The sequence below is a fragment of the Hibiscus syriacus genome, unplaced genomic scaffold (genome assembly GCF_006381635.1).
Source record: "Hibiscus syriacus cultivar Baekdansim isolate YM2019G1 unplaced genomic scaffold, ASM638163v2 tig00001644_pilon, whole genome shotgun sequence".
In the NCBI taxonomy this organism is placed as follows: domain Eukaryota; kingdom Viridiplantae; phylum Streptophyta; class Magnoliopsida; order Malvales; family Malvaceae; genus Hibiscus; species Hibiscus syriacus.
The window spans coordinates 5,213,272-5,235,217 of NW_024061878.1; the positions used below are offsets into that span (position 1 = coordinate 5,213,272).

At 32.9% G+C, this 21,946-nt stretch overlaps 1 pseudogene; it reads right to left on the minus strand.

Moving 5' to 3' along the window:
- The window catches only part of LOC120128383, a 31,623-nt pseudogene that overhangs the window by 899 nt on the left and 8,778 nt on the right, over nucleotides 1-21,946 (minus strand).

Sequence of the window (21,946 nt, forward strand, 5' to 3'; positions counted from 1 at the left end):
GAAAAGAAAAAAGACAAAGAACACAGCAACCACCAAGAAGGAAAAACTGAGAAGAAAAAAAATGAGATACCAACAACAACCCATAGGAGCAAACAAAAGAGAGAAAGAGGAAAAAAGCTTACCGAGAAGGATACGCGAGCGTCGGAGCCTCCATACGACTTACACGCTGCCGGAAAACCGAAACGCCAAAGGTGAAAATCGTAGATTTACGATGTATTATGGGGTTTTAGGTTAAAATAACCTTAGATCGGGTTTTAGGACTTCTAGATCTACATTTTCGGGATAAGGTTGTAATTTTCGGCCACCATTCACGGTAGCCGACGGTGGTGATCGACGCCAGATACGGTGGCCGGCGACTGCCAGAATTCCTTTGGTTGGGAATTTAGAGAGAGACAGAGAAATTTTTTTCTCTCTTTAGAGTGAGAGAAATGGAAAAGAGAAATGAGAAAACTGGCCTAAAATGCCCTAGATCTACATTTTCGGGATAAGGTTGTAATTTTCGGCCACCATTCACGGTAGCCGACGGTGGTGATCGACGCCAGATACGGTGGCCGGCGACTGCCAGAATTCCTTTGGTTGGAGGAATTTAGAGAGAGACGAGAGAAATTTTTTTTCTCTCTTTTAGAGTGAGAGAAATGGAAAAGAGAAATGAGAAAACTGGCCTAAAATGGCCGGTTAAATGGGTTTAAATACCCCTCCTCGAACGGCGTCATTTTGGGGAGTGATCTATGTGTAATTTACTAAACCTTAAACCCTGTCCGTAGTCCCTCTATTTTATATGTTTTGCATTTTAGTCACTGAATCAAATTTATGATCCTTTTAATTTGATCTCTTAATTTTATTTAATTTATAATTTAGTCACTGATATATATATATATTAGGTAAAATAACATGTTTAGACCTTTAAGTTTAATAATTAATATTTTAATCACGAAGGCATGTTTTAATTTATTTAAATTTGATAGATATTTATTTTAGTCCCTAAATGAATAATAGGAAAAATAGCACATTTAGCCACTGTAATATTAAATAATTAATTACGAATTAGGATATTTAATTTTAATATGTTCTAATTTAGTCACTAATTGTAATACTTTCATTTAATTACTAGTTTTATTATTTTTTTATATTTTAATATTATAGTTTTAATTTCATTTATTTTAGTTATTGTTTTAATTTTATATGTTTATTTTCAATATATTTAATAATAATTATTATTATTTAGTCATATATATATATATAATAAAAATATTTTATTTGTTTTCTATTAAATAAAAATCCTATTTATAAATTTAATTTTATATAAATTACTTTTAAGAAAAATAATCATATTTTAATATTTATTTTTTAATATTAAGAAATGGGTTGTCTTAAAGCACCAAGAAGTCATTTTCTGATATTCTTAAATAAATAAATATCCTATTTTAATAAATTATATATTAATTTATTTTAATTATTTTTAGAGAAATGTTTTATTAATATTTAGTTATTTTTAATATTAAGAAATTTGCTGTCTTAAAGCACCTAGAAGTCCTTTTCTGATATTTCTAAGTAAATAAATATCTTATTTATAAAAATAAAGATATATATATATATATATTAATATATTTTATTAAAATTATATTAATAAATTTGAAATAACATGGTTATGAATTAAATATATTTTTAATTTTTAAATTTCCAATAATAGAGACAATTTATAATTAATGAGTACCAATTTTGGGCGTTATAAGGGTGTTAATCCTTCCCTAAACGTAATCGACCACGAATCCCTTCTTTACAAATTTTTTTTTGTTATATGCAGATCAATTTATCTTTTAAATTATGTTTTCTTAAAAACTATTTTAAAAGGTTATTTTTAGGTATTTAACCTACCTAACCCAAAGGGTCAATGGCGACTCCTAAAATATTTTATTTTAAATCAAAATCATTTATTTATTCATTTTAATTTTCCCGCCAAGTAAAAATTCGTACCCGGGCAAAATTCGTACCATGGTCAAGCTTTAAAATCAATTATGAATTGTCTCTATCAATTAGAAATTAGAAATTCATATTTATTTAATTTATAATTCTTTTCTTTCAAAATTTTTATTACTTATGATTTTCATAATATTTATTATATTTTTTTATTATTAATGTTTTTATTTTATTTTTAGATATTAAATTTCATTTGTTTGTCAAAGGTTTGAATATTTCTCCTCACACACAACACTTGCATTGCATAACATAAGCTTTATAATCAAGCTTGTCCCTTTTAAGTGGGAGTGAAAGCGACGTCTTCGTGAGAATTTATTCTCTGTGTCAGACCTAGCAAGTAGCTTTTGGGGTTCATATGCTCTATGTCTTCGTGAGAATTTATTTTCCGTGTCAGGCATAGAGAAATGTGTCCCCTCGAATTGAACTCGATCCATTTTAGTTTGTAATGGACTAGGATTGAGGGTTTGGCAGCCTAAGGGGGCACCAACAAGGACAGTTCGAGTACCTTTACTCCTAGAACTGAAACCCTGCATATAATAAACCCTAGAAATTCATCCGATATAAGACAGTACTGAACCTCTGTTTGTAGGTATACACAAATGAGAAATAAGCTCTAGCTTTTAATTTATTTCATTTTTCTAAATGCTTGCAAACTAGAAATCATGCAGTTAGGTTAATTTTTCCAAACAAAGCATGGAACTAGAAAGCATAAGGTTAAGATTTATACCTTGATAAATAGAATTTTTTCTTTCCATTAATTGGTACTAACCAATTTATTTTTTTCTTTTCTCATTTTTATTTTTCATACATTTTGTTTGCTCTAACTTGTTTATATTGATTTCTTTTGTTTGCATTGCATGATCATAGCATAACCAAAAGGTGTTGACTTGAAAGACTATTCATCAAATTGGAAAGAATTCATAAATGGGCAAAAATTTTTATGATCAAACAAAATATGACGCAGCCAAGGAATGACATCCTGAAGGAACTCCGAAGAGAGAGGAAAGTTATGCACGTAAAGATCCTGTTATATTAATACCAAAAGTATTACACAAAGATCCTGCCAGATTGATACCAAAAGCAGTCTACGGTAAGAGCATCAGTCGGGGCATTCAGAATAAAGGAGGTTTTTATGAAGCTCAAGCATGTAATTTGAATGACCAAAACAAGAAATTGAGCACAGAAGTGGAAACCATGCATGAAGATTTCCAGAAGATTAGTCAAGCCTTTCAAAATGCTGGCATAGGAAACGCCCCAGAAGAGTGGATAACAGGGGCCACCAAACTGAAAAAAGAACTGCAACATATATGAGATCTTGTCCAAGAACTTCTTGGACAGAAAAGTTCTCTTACAAGGGAAAATGAGTAACTCCAAGAATTGACACAGAAGATGAAGAAAAAAGAGAATAGCATGGAAGAAGTTGCAGTCTAGACAAGCAATATGACCCATAAGCTGATAGACTAACTTGGCTTTAGAGAAGAAAATGGGAAAGTATTCCCCTATATGTATAGTTTTGTTGAAGTTAGGACTGAAAGTTGTCCCCTACATGTAAAAGTTTGGTTTAATGCACGAAAACTTTTTTGTTCAATGAAATCTGTTCTAAGATGATCACTCTTGAGTAACACCTTTTCATACATGCATTTGCATTTTGCATCTTTGCATTTATACTTTTATGTTTTCTTTTGTATTGCGTAATTTGCATTTTTATTGTTACAATCACATATTTACATTTGCATTTGCATTTTGCATTTTTGCATTTTTACGTTTGTATTTACATTTTTATTTTTGCATTTACATCTTTGCATAATTACATTTTATTTCATACTATTTTACATGCATTTAATCATGACAACGTGGAATAATTCGTGGAGAATTCCATGACAGAATTTTTGAAATCAAAGTGGAGCTAACTTGGTCTTCCTAAAGAAGGATAATAGCCATGAATGAGATTTTAGCAAGGGTTGGTAGAATCGAAAAACTACAAGAGCAACTTATCCAGGCTCAAAAAGAGATGATTGATCAAGTAAAAAAAGTTCCAGGGTGATTCAAATGAACAAATGAATCAAGCAAAAAAATTCCAAGATGATTCAAAATAACAAATGACAAAACTAATGGATATGTTGAATATTGTGATCCATGGAGAGAAACCCTTACAGGATCCTGTTATGAAAGATTTGAATGGGATTATGAATGATGTAGCTGATGCAATGAAAAAAAATACCAAGAACTTGTCAATAGATGTGGAAATCCAATAAGGTTCTCAGAAAAGGCGACAGAGATCAAGCTGAAGCGAAATGTAGAAGAGATTCAAAGGCCATTGAAGAAAGCTAAGAAAGGCAAAAATAAAGTTATACCTCTCATTCCAATTCCAATCTCATATTCAGACTTGTTACCTTTTCTCTTTGAAAATGGTCTTATAACACCCATTCCTCCTAGAGCTTATTCTTGGCATCCAAGTTGGCAAAATGTCAAAGAATTATGCAATTATCATTCTGGAGATTTCAGTCACTCTGCAGAAAATTGTATAACTCTGAAATTAAAGGTCCAAGATCTTATAACAGAAGGATTGCTATATTTTGAAGATAGGAAACCCAAGTTCCTAAAATACTCAGAACTGGTCGAAAAAGAGAAATGTTCGAATTACTGTCTGTCTCATGATGATGGTCAAGAATCAAACATTCAAAGTAAACATTTTGATCATCAGTCACAAGGTCTTCAAGAGAGCAAAGTAAACAATTGTAAGGAGACAACAATGTCAAGGGAAATTCTACCCAAGTTTCCTTCAATTTCGTACAACCAGTTATATCCTGAGTTACTCAAAGCCCAACTTATTGCCCCATGTTAGGCTAAGCCTTTATTGCCTCCTTACCCGAGATGGTATGATAAGAAAGTCTTTTGTGATTATTATGCTGAAGCACGAGGGCACTCCATCGAGAATTGTGGTAACTTCCAACGAAAGGTTAAAGACCTTATGGTTCAGGGAATCATAGAAGTGAATGTTAGTCAATCTGTTTTGGTCAAACAATCGGGAATCAAACCTCAAAGTGGAGTTGATAGTATCAAAACAAGTGAAGTACGTGCTGTTGAGGAAGAGGAAAACTGTTGAAAACATTTTTGATGTTTCGATATGAAAAACTAAGTTTAAATGATTTTCTAAGTATATTCGATTCAATTAATCGGATATCAAATTATTACTCCAAGTCTTTCAAGATCAGTTTCAAACCTTACTAAATGTGTAAAATTATGTTTTATACTTAAACTATTTTTTTAAACAATTTTTCACAAAGTATTTTGAACCGAAATCAAGCCTAAAATCAATTTTTAAAAGTGATGCACCAATGCATCAATCCATGTATCGATGCACCAATTAATTTTTCAAACATCGAATGCTTTTTATGCATCGATGTATATACCATGCATCGATGCACTCAGGCTTTTTCAAAACATCAAATGTATTTTATGCATCGATGCAAACTTGGTGCACCAATGCACTAAGTGTTCCAACGGTCAAAATATTTGAATTTTACACTGATGCACCATGGGTATGCATCGATGCACTGACGCTCCCAACTGAATTTAATTAATTGTTTTCACACTTAAACGGCTCTATTGACTCCACTAAGCATCCCCAACGTTCAGAATCATTTGAAGGTGTATTTAAACAAGCTTAGAAGCTATTGATCAATAACAAGAAACAACAATCAACAAGAACCAATAGAGAATCAAAGAGAAAAGCATTAAACCTCAAGTTTGAGCATTTCAAGCCTATTTTTCATTCAATATTCATTTTGCTTTCAAGAACACTACTTGTACTCAATTGTATTCATTTTTAGTGTTCTTTTCTTTGTTCTAGAATTGTGCAAACAATCTACATTGTGAGGATTTCCTTGTAAGTTTGCAAATTTGTAATCTTCTCTTTGAGAAAGAGTGTTCTCAAGAATTGGAGTATATTCTTGAGGGAGTTGTAAGGTTATCTCTTTGGCCTAAAAAAAGAACAAATTAGTGAATTTTTTGGAAAATACTTAGTGTGGATAGCTAAGGTAGTGGACGTAGACTTTGATTGAGAAAGTTGAACCACTCTAAATCGTTGTGCAATTACTTTCAATTTTCTGCAAAAGCTTCCACCAAAATTTTAATTGCCAATTCACTACCTCTTGGCTGATTTCGTCGATCGATTAACTCAGTAATTGATATCATAGCCTCACTCATTTGAAGGTTTAATCGCCTCTTGAGTCGATTCGGGAAGAGTTGCATCGATTATCAAGTCATCAATGGCCTCTACTTCAAATGTCAACTCCGGTCTCGATTCGATGCCCGTCAACAAGCCTCATTTCTTCAATGAAGCTAACTATGTCTATTGGAAGAATAGGATAATGTATTTCATTCAAGCAAGTGACATTGGAGCATGAAATGTTGTAGAAGACAGATATATCAAGCCTCTCACTCATCCAAAATTGTGGAGTGATGGAGAGACAAGAATGTTACAACTCAACTCCAAAGCAATTCATATCATATTTTTTGCTATTGGACCAGATGAATATGGAAGAGTTTCATCTTGTATAGCCGCCAAAGAAATATGGGATAAACTACAAGTCACTCATGAAGGCACCGACGAGGTAAAAGAATCTAAAATTAGTCTTCTAACACATAGCTATGAAAATTTCAGGATGAAACCAAATGAAGATATCAAAGCTATGACGGATAGATTCTCAACGATTGTCAATGGTCTCAAATCATATGGAGAGATCATTCCAAATGAAAAGCTTGTGAGGAAGTTAGTTTACTCACTTCCAAAATCGTGGCAATCCAAGAAGACGACAATCATCGAGGCTAATAACCTAAAATCCTTAACTCTTGAAGAGCTAATTGGTTCCCTCCTCACTCATGAAATGATGCTTGAAGATGAGGTGGACCTCGATAAGATTGATGAGTCACCAAAGGAGAAGGAGAAGAAGAAAAACATTGGAGTTGCTCTCAAATCCACAAAAGATGAAAGTGATTCAGATAAAGATGACGATGACGAGGAAATGAAATTGTTTGCCAAATGGTTCAAAAAAATGATGAGACCTTACTAGGGAAGAAAATTCAAACGAAATGAAGGTCTCAAAAATGAACCAAAAGAGAAGGACCCTATCATTTGCTATGAATGCAAAAAGCCGGGGTGTGTCAAATATGATTGCCCATAATTGAAAAGAAAGGGTCAATCAAAGAATAAACACAAGGCTCATGTGGCTATATGGAGCGATGAAGAGGGTTCCAATGAAGAGGAACAAGAAGTAGTAAACTTGTGCTTGATGGCATTCGGGGAAGATTCTAAGGTAACCTCTAACTTATCTAAATTAGATGATTTATCTTATGATGAGTTATTAGAGGAATATAATGGGTTGTCTTCAGATTATAAGAAATTGTTTTTAAAATATAAAAATGATGTCTCAAAATTGAAAAATGAAAATAAGCTCATATCCAAGACCAACAATGATTTTGAAAGTAAAATCAAAGATTTGCAAATCAAACTAGAAGAGTTTGAAAAGAAAAATTCGGATTTGCAAAATTTACTTTCAAAGGTCGATGATGACCATCAAAAGAAAATTGATGATCTTAAAGCTTCTTTTGATAAAGTTAGAACAAAACGTTTTGAAAATGGAGAAAATTCAAAATCCAACTTTGTTAGAAAAAGTTTTAAAAACTACAATCATAGAGGTCCCCGAAGAACCTCTAATAAAAAAAATTGTTAAAAGTGTATGGGTTCCTAAAGGACTCATTATTACTAAAGATAAAGATATCCTACACAAATGGATACCTAAGAGGACTAGGATTTTGGAAACTAATGAATATGGACCCAAAAGAATTTGGGTACCAAAAATTAGAAATTAATCTATGTTTGTAGGAAAAGGAGCATTGCTACAAGGCATGGGAAACAAACTCAAACTCATGGTACCTTGATAGTGGATGCTCAAGACACATGACTAGAGACAAAAGCCGGTTCATAGATCTTAACACCTAAGGAGCATTGCTACAAGGAGAAGTGACTTTTGGTGATAATTCAAAAGGTCACATCGAAGGTATAGGTACCATAGGTAATACCTCTTCCATACAAATTAAAAATGTTTTATATGTGAATGGATTAAAGTATAATCTCTTAAGTATTAGTCAATTATGTGATAAAAGATCCAATGTCATGTTTGAAACTAATGGTTGTAAAGTTATTGACATTGCATCTAATCGGATTATGCTTGTTGGTCATAGAATAGGAAACATATACATGGTGCATTTAGACTCTATTGATATGACTAATTTATGCCTAGTTGCTAAGGATGAGCATGATAGTTGGTTATGGCATAGGAGACTAGGACATGCTAGTATGAGTGTTTTGCAACGGCTAATTCAAGGAAATTTAGTTCGAGGGTTGCCTAAGCTTAAATTTGATAATGATAAAATCTGTGATGCTTGTGCTAAAGGAAAACAAAAGTGAATTTCTTTTAAATCCATTAATGATGTATCAACTAGTAGAGTATTACAATTGATCCATATAGATCTTTTTGGGCCAACTAGGACTACTAGCTTGGGTGGAAAACAATATGCATTTGTCTTAGTAGATGACTATTCTAGATATACTTGGGTTCTATTCTTAAGTACTAAAGATGAAGCATTAGAAATATTCATCACGTTTTCAAAAGTAATCCAAAACGAAAAATGTTACTCTATAACTAGTGGTAGGAGTGATCATGGAACTGAATTTGAAAATCTTGGATTTACTGATTTTTGTAATTCTAATGGTATTAGTCATAATTTTTCAGCACCTAGAACCCCTCAACAAAATGGAGTTGTTGAGAGGAAAAATCAAACTTTAGAAGAAATGGCTAGAACCATGCTTTGTGAAAACAATTTGCCAAAATATTTTTGGGCGGAAGCCACAAATACCGCTTGTTATATTTTAAATTGAGTAATGATTAAGCTAATCTTAAAGAAAACTCCATATGAAATTTTCAAAAATAAAAAACCTAACATTAGCTATTTTCATCCTTTTGGATGTAAATGTTTTGTTTTAAACAACGGTAAAGACAATCTTGGTAAATTTGATGCTAAAAGTAATGAAGGAATTTTTCTGGGTTATTCCTTAAATTCTAAAGCTTATCGAGTATTTAATAAAAGAACTTTAGTTGTAGAAGAGTCTATACATGTTGTTTTCGATGATAATCCCCTTCCAAGGAAGGATTCTTGTTTGAATGATGATGTAGGTATTATAAATATAATTGACGTTGAACATGACGTTGGAGAACCATCATCAAAGGAAGAAACGAAAGATGGGGAAACTCAAGATCCTCTCGAGAATCCAACCATTGAAGAAAGGAAATTATCTTACCCAAGAGAGTACAACTATGTCAAGGATGGCGAGATTATAGGTGATCCATCTAAAGGGGTAACAACTCGATATTCTCTTAGAAATATTTGTAATTATGTTGCATTTATCTCATGCATAGAGCCTAAGAATATTAAATAAGCATTAAAAGATGAACATTAGGGTATGTAAGAAGAGTTAAATCAATTTGAGAGAAGTAAAATATGGACATTAGTTGAAAGGCCTAGTAATAAATCTATTGTAGGCACTAGATGGGGTATTTAGGAATAAACTTGATGAGAGTGGTAATATAGTGAGAAACAAGGCTAGACTTGTTGCTCAAGGCTATACTCAAGAAGAAGGAATAGACTATGATGAAACATACGCTCCTGTAGCTATGATAGAAGCAATTAGAATGTTATTAGCATTTGCATGTTTTCATGAATTTAAATTATATCAAATGGATGTTAAAAGTGCATTTTTAAATGGTTTTATAAAGGAAGAAGTGTATGTGGAACAACCTCCTGGTTTTGAAGATTTAAAATTTCCAAATCATGTTCTTAAGTTGACAAAAGCACTTTATGGTTTAAAACAAGCTCCTAGAGCTTGGTATGAAAGATTGTCAAACATTTTAATTGAGAAAGGTTTTTCCAAAGGGAAGGTTGACACTACATTGTTTTTAAAGCATAAAGATAAAGATTTATTAGTAGTTCAAATTTATGTTGATGATATAATATTTGGTTCTACTAATGATGTTATTTGCCAAGAATTTTCTAAGCTAATGCAAAGTGAATTCGAGATGAGCATGATGAGGGAGCTCTCATTTTTCTTGGGACTCCAAATCAAGCAAAGAAAAGATGGCATCTTCATAAATCAAGCTAAGTACGTCAAAGATATGCTCAAGAAGTTTGGATTGGAAAATGGGAAGCCACATAACACTCCAATGAGCTCATCGACAAAGCTTGACATAGATGAATGAGGTAAATGTGTGGATATTAAATTATATAGGTCAATGATTGGTTCTTTGCTTTATCTAACTGCAAGTAGACCAAACATTATGTTTAGTGTTTTTCTTATGTGCTAGATTTCAATCATGTCCTAAGGAATCACATTTACTAGCTGTTAAGAGGATCTTTAGATACTTTAAGGACACTCCTAGTTTAAGACTTTGGTATCCTAGAGACTCTAGCTTTAGCTTGCATGCCTTTTCTGATACGGATTATGGATGATGAAAATTAGATAGGAAATGCACCTCCGGTACTTGTCAATTCCTTGGAAATATGTTGATTTCTTGGTTTTCAAAGAAACAAAATTGTGTTGCATTATCTACCACTGAAGCGGAATACATTTCAGCCGGTAGTTGTTGTGCAAAAGTTTTATGGATGAAACAACATCTTTTTGATTATGGAATTGAAGTAGGTACCATTCCTATCAAGTGTGACAATACTAGTGCTATTTGTCTCACTAAAAATCTCATCCAACACTCTAGAACTAAGCACATTGAAATAAGGCATCACTTCATTAGAGACCATGTCACTAAGGAGATGTAGTTCTAGAATTTGTTGATAATTTGCACCAATTAGCGGATATTTTTACAAAACCTTTAGACAAGGAAAGATTTTGGACACTTAGGAGAGAATTAGGTTTAATTGACCTATCTTCACTTAGTGTTTAAAATAACTTTAGCTCTTTTAAGAATAAATGAAAAATACATATAATAATAATTTTTGATTGCATTCTTTGCTATTAGTTAGGAGGAGTTTATGTTGCTTGACGAAAATTAATTTTATGTTCAAAATTAGTTTAAGGATTAATTTGATTGATTGAACATAATTAATTTTCAATATATGAGTTGCCAATACCACTAAAGCCAATTAATTTAGCATTTTGAGTGTTTAAAACAGATTTTTGACATTTTTGTGCTTCATGCATCGATACACCTAACAGTGCATCGATGCATCCTTGAATGTGCATCAATGCACAAGGTCATGCATCGATGCATCCGTCGGGTTTTAGGTATTAAAACCCTATTTTCTCATTCTTTCAAATGTCTAAACCTCAAAACACCCCACTGTTCGTCCCTCTTTTATTCAAAAATCTCCTTTTGCTCAAAATCAACGAAATATTGTCAGAATCTTCAAGCTTTTCAACTTTTTATCCTGCTACTATCATTAAATCGTGCAACACAACATCTCATTCCTCTCAAATCCAAAATTTTCAAGGTATTTTTCTAAAAACCTCTATTTTATCACATTCTAATCTTAGGACTAGTTTTAATTAGTTCTATGATGAACATTTTATTAGGCATTGATTGTTTGATGATTACAAACTAGATTTTACAACCAATTTCATCAAAAAAAAAAAACTCATAAATTTTTAAAGAAATTTTTGAATTTTCGAAATAAAAAAATCGAAAATTTGAATTTAATTTTTAAATTTGATGTTTTTGATTTAATTATGTTGTTTTCATAAAAACTACATATATTATGATTTTTCAAAAATTATTTTCAAATAGTTTTCAAAACCTTGCCCATTAGGATTTGATTTAGAGAACCTTGAATTATTGAGAACTCAATTGAGTTTTGGGATTGATTAAATTGCATACATGTGTTTCAATTTGCAGGTTATATTCCTTTTTCCTATTCCTAAACCATGTCTAATCCCAAATGCCCTAAAACTTCATCGAGTCATTCTCGTTCAAACCAACCTCCTATTCCCGTTCCTCCTCCTCCTACATCTATATTAGGATCTTGTTTTAACATGCTTGAGCGTCGTAGAGACGAATTGTACTCTAGGTACAGAAATTCTTTTCAATCTTATAGAGTCTGGGAAGAGCGTATTCCTTCTCTTCAAGCTATGATAGATATTGACTTTGAATACCTTTCGATTCTTAAAGCTTAGAAGTTTGATAAAATGTTTCAGCTCAAACCTATCGTTTATCAACAGTTAGTCCGCATTTTCTATTCCAATGCGGTATGTATTCAAAACGAAACTCAATGTGGGATTATAGCCATTATATCCTATCTTTTAGGCCAATATATTAATATTGACCCCGAGACTATAACTTTCCGTTTTGGGTTAGATGATGATGGGTTATTTAATGAGAATGAAAATATGGAATATCCCTATGTTTCAAATTCTAGTGTTAGTACTCTACGATCTCATCACGATCATTTTCTTCATTTGATGATTTCTTGGTGATTTAGACCATCCGGAGGTAGGTACTCCACTCTACGTGCTAGGGATTTATGATGGATGTACTGTATTAAAAATAAGATCAAAATAAATCGGCCCCACATTATTTTTAGTCAACTAGTGGACATCATAAACATTGTTCCTTCAAAACATGTCGAAACATTGATTTATGGATGTCTTCTGAGTAACCTCTTTATCAAACTCGGTCTAGACGTCTCTTTCGACAATCCTATCCCACTCCAAAATTAAATTAATCTTACTTCCTTAAAGAAAGCGAATTGGAAACAAGACGAGGAAACTGGTCTTTGGGTATTTCGACCCGGTAAGTAAACTCTGGGAGCGAGTTCTTCACGAGCTGCTCCTAGCTCTTCTCGTGCTCCTCCTCCGGCAGTGGCTGCTGACGATGATCCTGAGTTTCAACAACTTATGCAAGATATCAACGATCACGTTCCAGACGATGAGCCTGCACCGGAACCAGCACGGCAAAAAGATCAAATGCCACCATATTTTCGATCCTTCTTGGAGTCGTTTGATCTGCAGTTTGCCTCCATGGAGTCTCAGATTACTGAGTTTCAGCGAGAGATGCGTGAACGTATGGACGCGCTCACTCTTGAAGTTCGAGCTCATTATCCTCCTCCCGATCCTCCGATGGAATGAATTTGTTTCCTTGTTATGATTTCTTGGATTTTCAAACTTGGATTGATTTTGATGTTTCTGGATGTTTAAACTTGATGGTTGTTGGATGTTTTGAACTTATTTGTTATTTTATGGATTTTTAAACTTAATATTTATATAAATTTGGTTTGAATTTTCATTATGAGCTTAATTTTTATTAATTTTATTTTTGTATCATTTACATACTAGTTACATTATGACCAATTATGCCATTTCACATTTGTTACATTATGAATATTGATTATGAAACTAATGGCTAATCTCTCTTTTGATTGTGATCTTAGCAGCTTAAGTTATATATATATTTATAATCAAAAACTTGTTTATATCGGTTTTTGAGTCTTTTTGATTTAACAAAAAGGGGGAGAAATGTCAAAGTAATTAAGTTTTTTTTAAGGGGAGAAGTGTTAAAGTAAGGGGGGTAATTTCAAACTTGCCTTTAAAAATTTATTTTCAAAGAAAATCTTAAAATTACTCAAGTGTTTTGTTATATCAAAAAGGGGGAGATTGTTGAAAACATTTTGATGTTTCGATATAACAAACTAAGTTTAAATGAATTTCAAGATTTTACAAATGATTTTCTAAGTATATTCGATTCAATTAATCGAATATCTAATTATTACTCCAAGTCTGACAAGATCAATTTCAAACCTTACCAAATGTGTAAAATTATGTTTTATACTTAAACTATTTTTTAAACAATTTTTCACAAAGTATTTTGAACCCAAATCAAGCCTAAAATCAATTTTTAAAAGTGATGCACCGATGCACCAATCCATGCATCGATGCACCAATTTATTTTTCAAACATCGAATGCATTTTATGCATCGATGCCCATACCATGCATCGATGTACTCAGTGCATTAGATGCATCGATGCACAAGACCATGCATCGATGCACTCATGCTTTTTTAAAACATCGAATGCATTTTATGCATCGATGCACACTTGGTGCACCGATGCACTAAGTGTTCCAATGGTAAAAATATTTGAATTTTACACTGATGTACCGATGCACCATCGCTATGCATCGATGCACTGATGCTCCCAACTACTTTAATTAATTGTTTTACACTTAAACGACTCTATTGACTCCACTAAGCATCCCCAACGTTCAGAATCATTTGAAGGTGTATTTAAACAAGCATAGAAGCTATTGATCAATAAAAAGAAACAAGAATCAAGAGAGAATCAAAGAGAAAACATCAAACCTCAAGTTTAAGCATTTCAAGCCTATTTTTCATTCAATATTCATTGTGCTTTCAAGAACACTACGTGTACTCAATTGTATTCATTTTTTAGTGTTCTTTTCTTTGTTCTAGAATTGTGCAAACAATCTACCTTGTGAGGATTTCCTTGTAAGTTTGCTTGGACCTCAAAATTACTGAACAAATTAGTGAATTGTTGGAAATCCTTACTGTGGATAGCTAAGGTAGTGGACGTAGACTTTGATTGAGAAAGTCGAACCACTCTAAATCGTTGTGCAATTACTTTCAATTTTCTGCAAAAGCTTCCACCAAAATTTTAATTGTCAATTCACCCCCCTCTTGGTCGATTCCGTCGATCGATTAACTCAACAAAAACAAAGTATTTGAGCCAAAGATAAAGCATTCAACTCTCAATACTTCTCTGATTATAAATGATAAAGAAGTAAAAGGAAAAGTAATTCGAGACTGGCCCATAGGTTTAAAAAGGAATGGGGCAGATACAACTCTGAAGAAACCTCAAACACGTGTATCAGATTTTCTAAGGACAAGTGAGGTAGTGGGTAATACAAAGAGTCTGGTGAATACTACTCCAATTACAGTCGCAATATGTGTTCAGAATCAGGACAAGGCTATCATCCTTAGTAAAAGTTGTTCTGAATCTAAAAATGAGCTTAATTTCCAGCCAGAGAAGAAAAAGATGATGATGGCATTTTATCAAGAAACTGCTCAGAATGAAGCAAAAAGTTGTGTATCTGAAGGCTTACCCAAAGAAGTTGACACAAAAGATGATAAAGAAATGGGGGGCAAATGAGGACAAAAGAAATCTTAGGCCGATTACACACCCAGCATTACTGGAATGATGGGGTAGACTAAATAAATAAGTGGAAGTCGTTATCTACCACTGTAGTACCTTTCTATTTTCAGCATCCTGTTTAAACTTATTTTTTATTCCTTTCTTTGCCTTTTGTACAATAAATAAATTTATGTTGCTTGTAAGGTTATGAGCATTAAATCAATTTTGCAATCTTGCAGTTCTTTGAATATCAACTAGATTAAAAAGCTCTTTATGATTAAAGTTATAATTTTTGACAAAATATCAAGATTGAAAACCAGAAAAACAAGGACTGTAACATCCGCAATACCGGGTTAGTGACTAAATTGAAAAGTTTCAGAATTTGGTGATTAACGTATAAGAATGAAATAATTTAATGATTATTGGAAATATATGATGAAGGTTATTTAGTAATTATTAAAAGAAGTTAAGGGTTAAATGGTCATTTGACCAGAAAGATTTTTTATATTTCTTTTAAAGGTGATATAAACGTGGGAAATGAGAAACATCCAAAGTTCTCTTCTCCTTTCTTCTTCTTCATACGTGGGAGAGCAAGGCAAAGGTGAGAGTTTTATTAGTTGATTATTATTTGAATTTTAAGTTTGGTTTTGATCTTTAGTTGATGGATAAACTTAAGGAAAGCCTGGGTTACGGTAAAATCAAAGAATGGAGGGGTTAAGGGAGATTAAAGATTTGGAGTTTTTATATGAAATTTTGGAAAAGAATTGATAAGTAGAATTTGAAGTTAAATTTGACTTGTCAATAGTTAAATTAAGAGATTTGGGGTGATAGAATTGGATTTAGAACATATAGAAAATTTGAGTATGATTATTGAATTTCATAAGAGGAAAGGTTTTTGAGAATTAAAATGGGATAAATGAGCACAAATGGGTTTAAGTATGTGTGTTTGAGTTTAGTATATAAAAGAGGTTGAAATAGGAAGTGTTTAAGTTGAAATGAAGTATTTTTCGTGCTGAAAATGTAATTCTGGGCTAGGGGAATCGGTACCCATTCAAGGGGAACCGATACCCCTTCAAGCGAATAAAATTCCAGAATGTCATGGGGGAACCGATACCCCCACAGGAGGGAACCGATTCCCCCTAAAGGAAAATTGTAAATATTGGTTTAATAAGTTCGTTTAAGTTGCTAGTATCAAATTACAAGGTGTAGGTATCTAATAATTGTCTTAAAATGTTTAATTATGTAGATTCAAAGCCTAAACGAGTTCCGGAATCATTGACAAGTAAGATCGATAAAAAGGGAAGATAAGAGATTGGAATGGACTAGTGAGGCCAGGTGAGTGCATACTAGTGATATGTAGTGTTTAATGGAAATAAGACTTGCGATGAGTCTATTTCCTAGAGTAATATGCATGAAGTCATGGACATGATTATGTGTGGTTATAATTATATGTGATTATCTGTATTACATTGATTGTATGTATGCATGACTAAAGATAATGATATGCTTTGTATATGCTATATGATGTATGTAAGACTTTAATATGTAATAAAGGAAGAACATGAAATAAGTTATATGATAGAGTCATAAGAAATAAAATGAACATGAGAGAATAAGATAATCAAGTATAAGTTATATGATATGGTATAAGTGATTATACGAGAAATATTAGGAGACTCTAAGAGAATAGTATGAATTCGAGGGCATAAATAAGGATACATAAGTTATATAGGGAAGATTGATAAATTAAAGGAAACTATGGTTTAGGTATTATAGTGAAGAGTTACAAAGTTTTATTAAAGAGTATTGTGGAAGTCATGAGAAATTGAACTAAATAAATAGATGGTTTATGTGAGTGGAAAAGGAAAATGATATAAAATAAATGAAAATTATTTATAAGATAGCATGAGACTAATTGAACATGTAATATAAACTTTATAAAGGAGTACTTGGGTAAAATCATTATATGATACAATTATAGAGTATTACTATACAAATTATATTAAAATATGATATATGAGAATATGAGTAAGTTTATAGGATATTGATAGGACATATAAGAATATTTAAATGTATGCTGATATGAAAAAGGGAATACAAAGAAATGGAGCATAAGGTAGATAATATAATATCAGTTATTATATATCTATATGATATATGTCATCAGGTAATATGAAAGGACTCTGAAAATTGATATAAGCTATGAGAAAGTGTTCTAGGTGTTTCTATATGTTATATGAAGCATATATGATCATATGTGAACAAGATATGATATGTATGTTTATATGAATATCTGAGAAATGATCTAAGCTATATGATAGGTTATATGACATGGATCTATGTAACTACGCGAGAAAGTATATAAGCTATGTGACATGTAAATGTGACTCATATGAAAATGTTCTATGAGTAATTGAATTATGTGTTATGTGAAATGATAAGTATAAAGAAAATGCCCATGTTATGTGTCTTGAGAGCTAGGGGTATAGTTGGCATGCCAAGAGTCGAGGGTCTATGTGGTCCTTCGGGACATATATGTATTCTTTGGAACATGTGTGAAGTCTGGTGAGACACATACTTGATCCCTAGTATATGTATATGATTCTTAAGGAATGATATGTGGTCCTTCGGGACATATTTGTATTCTTTGGAACATGTGTGAAGTCTGGTGAGACACATACTTGATCCCTAGTATATGTATATGATTCTTAAGGAATGATATGTGGTCCTTATGGACATTATTATATGGCACTACGGTGCAACTCTACGCGGCACTACGGTGCAATTCTATATGGCACTTCGGTGCATTTATATGAGCTGTGGTGACAGCATTAGTGCACAACCTCCATAAACTCACATATCTATAGTTCTCACATATGTACATGGGCTAATCAAGAGATATAAACAAATATATGTTAGTGATATGATAAATGTATTACAAATGATATGATGTTGTGTGTGTATAGTGTTTGATTGAAAAGGTTAAGCATAAAAGTATGTGATTATATGATAAACTGCTAATGATGATTTATGTGTATGTATGTATTTATTGTTAATTAATCTGATATGATTTTACATGATATGAGGAAATCATGTAATTTGGTAAAACATGATAGAACATAACATGCATGTATTGATATATGTTATAAAGTGCATTACAAGTTTTTATGCCTCACTAAGTCTTCGACTTAGCGTGTGATTATTTCACACGTAGGTTTCGAGAAGAGTAAGAGTAATGCGGAGCAAGACAGGTCAGTTCTCCTTACCAAATGTCAGATCAGAAAATATATGTATTGTATATAGAGTATAGTTGGCATGTAGTCTAAAGATATAAATTGTATGAACTCTGATATATTTTTGTAAATGTTTTGAATAAGTTTAAATGTTATCAAAGTTTTTAAATTACTCACTATTTTATACGAATAAATGTTTGAAAAGTCAATGTGACACTTCAGACTCGTATCCGGGTCGGATACGGGTTGGGGGTGTTACAAGGACCCTCGACCTTACCTCAGAAGAAATATACCCAAACACGACCCTTTCCACAAAAATGAGAGAACTTTCTCCAATATAAGGAATTAGGTAAAAGGTTTGGTATTTACATATAAAGGAGTACAATATGGGGCATCTTGTGTAACATTGCAAATCTGACTAGAATGTTTTTCTATTAATGAAGTTCGACGATAAAGCTTTGACAAATCTAGTCTAAAGTCATTTGGTAATGATATTTTCTGAACTCCACCAGATTCCTAGACTATAACAAGTTCTTCTAAAAAAAAGTCATATATTCAAAGCATGACTTTGATAGGATATTTGGCAGTTCGGTGTTTGCTCCATTGTGATTGTCAAGTCAAAGACATTGTTATGAGTTGAACCCTTTATTTAGTCCAATGAAAAAAATAGTCATATATTCAAAGCATGACCTTGATCGGATATTTGGCAGTTCAGTGTTTGCTCCACTGTGATTGTCAAGTCAAAGACATTGTTATGAGTTGAACCCTTTATTTAGTCCAATGAAAAAAAGAGTCATATATTCAAAGCATGACCTTGATTGGATATTTGGCAGTTCGATGTTTGCTCCATTGTGATTGTCAAGTCGAAGACATTGTAATGAGTTGAACTGTTTAATTAGTCCAATGAAGGCTAATGTCAATAAAGCTGAATTTAGCTAGTCAAAAGAAGACCTGTTATAGTCTATTTCACACACAAACACACAGAAATCTAGTTATTAGATCGATGTTTTCACATTACTTTATCAAGGATTTCAGAGAATTGAAATGGAAGTATTTTAGAAAGTCTAGTAATCGTTATGCTAGATTGTGTCATTTTGTACGCATCCGGTTAAAATATCAAATCCTTAAAGTGAGGCATCTGACCAAGTTCACAAAGAGAGAGAAGAGTGGCATCTTAAATAGATGTAACCATAGAAAATAGCAAAGCCATCCTGAAACTAACCCACAAATCTTGATACTTGTCAAAGAGCTATAATTCTCAAACATTACAGAGTTGTTGATTCTTTTGATATTCTTTGAATTCATGCTTATGATTTGAATCTATTATGAATCTGTGATAGGCAAAATTTTACAAAATTCTTTCATTCTTTGATAAAGAAAGGAGAAAAAACATTTTCAAACAGGACAATCTTAAATGAGGAAGGTCCTTGAAGCAAGTTATTGCTTATTCTACCTCTATTGTTGAAAAAGAATGAGCGATGCCAGAATGATGAAGCATTTCACTCTCTTGAAAGCAAGTGGTCCAAGAAACTAGAAAGTCTGGAGAATTGAACTTGTGACACTCTCCTATGACGCTATTAGCAATTCATCAAGAAAGATTATCACTTATCTCATGTTGAGAGTGATAAACATCACCAGACAAATTATTTTCCCCAGCCATCAATCCATGTTCTCTAGAAGATTACATCACAGAGCTATAAGTCCCATTAAGGTGTATTATGGGAATGAACAAGTCCACCAGCTGCACTTTGGTTATACAGTGATATGGGCTCAAGTCTTGATACATCATTACTACTTCTTCCATGTCGATCATTTTCCTTGTCAGGATTATATTCATTATGTCCTTCAGAAGATTGTTGAACTTAAATTTGACATTGGAACAAATTCTACATTTGTATTCCTTTCATATTGGGTAACATTGGTTACATGATTCCAAAAATAAAGATAACCAGTTTTACTATCAACTAAACCTTTCCATGGTTCAGGAAGAGTGGGATATGGAGGTATGTATCTTGAAACAGCAGAAGAGGCAGTCACTAAAGCAGTCATTGCAAGAAAATGCACCAACAAAAATCTTCTAGTTCATCCCGATGATGTTTATTTCTTTCGGTATGCCAAGACAGTAGATGGTAACCTCTGCATCACTGATCCCAGAGAAAAGAAACAGGACATTAATACCACCGGGGAACATGTCTCTAGCAGATCCTCCTCGTGTATGGTTTTTAGGGAAACCTAGAAGCATTTCCACCTCATCAGGCTTAAATGGAATAACTTTATTCTTCCAACCCATACCAGATTCCATTTTCAGCACCCATCAAGAACGTACTTCTGGACACTCGAAGGCGGCTCATCGTCATAAGCTTCAAGAGCCTTACGGATCCTTTCAGTCAATTTGGCACTTCCTGTACATTAACAGTTCAACTTTGTTCTTGGATCCCAGGAAGGCCACCATTTTGTTGTCAATGGAAAAGCATCATGTATGGTGCATGGAGGAAGTGGAATAAGAGGGAATATGTTCTCAATTGGAAGATTATGAATATAGACCCTCTTCCGTGCAGCAGCATAAAAATACTTTGAATCTACAAATTCTGGCTCTACATCGTATAAGTAGCATGACATTTCGGTCCAAATACTAACTGGAGTAAGTGCCACGTTCTCGTAGTAGAAATAAGGAGGCCTAATAGCATCTTCTGGAAGTGTTCTTTGAGTTATCTGATCTGGTTCGGTAGGAACCCCAAAACCAATCATTGGATTTGAAAGATGAACTACATGATAGTCTTCATTAAGAAGCTTCTTTTCAAGCTTTTTCTGCTTCTTCTTTTTCAAAAAATTCATAGCCTGAGTTTCACCTTTTCTTGTAATTGGGGTCATTGCATAATGGCTTCCTATCTTCTACCGGAAGAAGTGCGTCAGCAGCCTTAGCCATTTGAGCAGCACATATAAAATTTGTCAACTCTGTAATTGATGAATCTGGACCACATCTTTCCATGGCTATTAAAGCCTCTGCCTCTGAGTACCCCATTTTCGTCAAGTACCAACAATTTATTCTCCTCATTATAATCAAAATTCAGGATTTCCTCAGTATCAGAAGAACTATCAATATATGTAAAATCATCTTGAAAGATTACTTCATAATCAGAGAAAAGTATATTCTAGAAATAGCCTTCATTGAAAACAAGGTTCACTGTGTCAGTCTAAGAATGAATTACCAAGCAATTTATACCACTCTGTCCGACTAGAGCCCTCCAGATCCAGAAAATGGTCACCTCATTCAGAAGAGGCACATATCTCAGACATTTTTCGTCAGAATGATTGATTACTTCTTAAGTTTGTGACAACATAAAGAGAATTCCTCAAGTTACTTGACAACTGCTGTTTAGTGACATCAGAATGAGAGTATTCAAGATAAAAAAAATTAAGGCACAGATAAAGCCGCAAGTACCCACAACAGTACATTCTCAAAATTGGACCTCATGGGGATCATGATATTCAAGTCAAACAAGCGTTGAGAGTAATCCTTACAGTT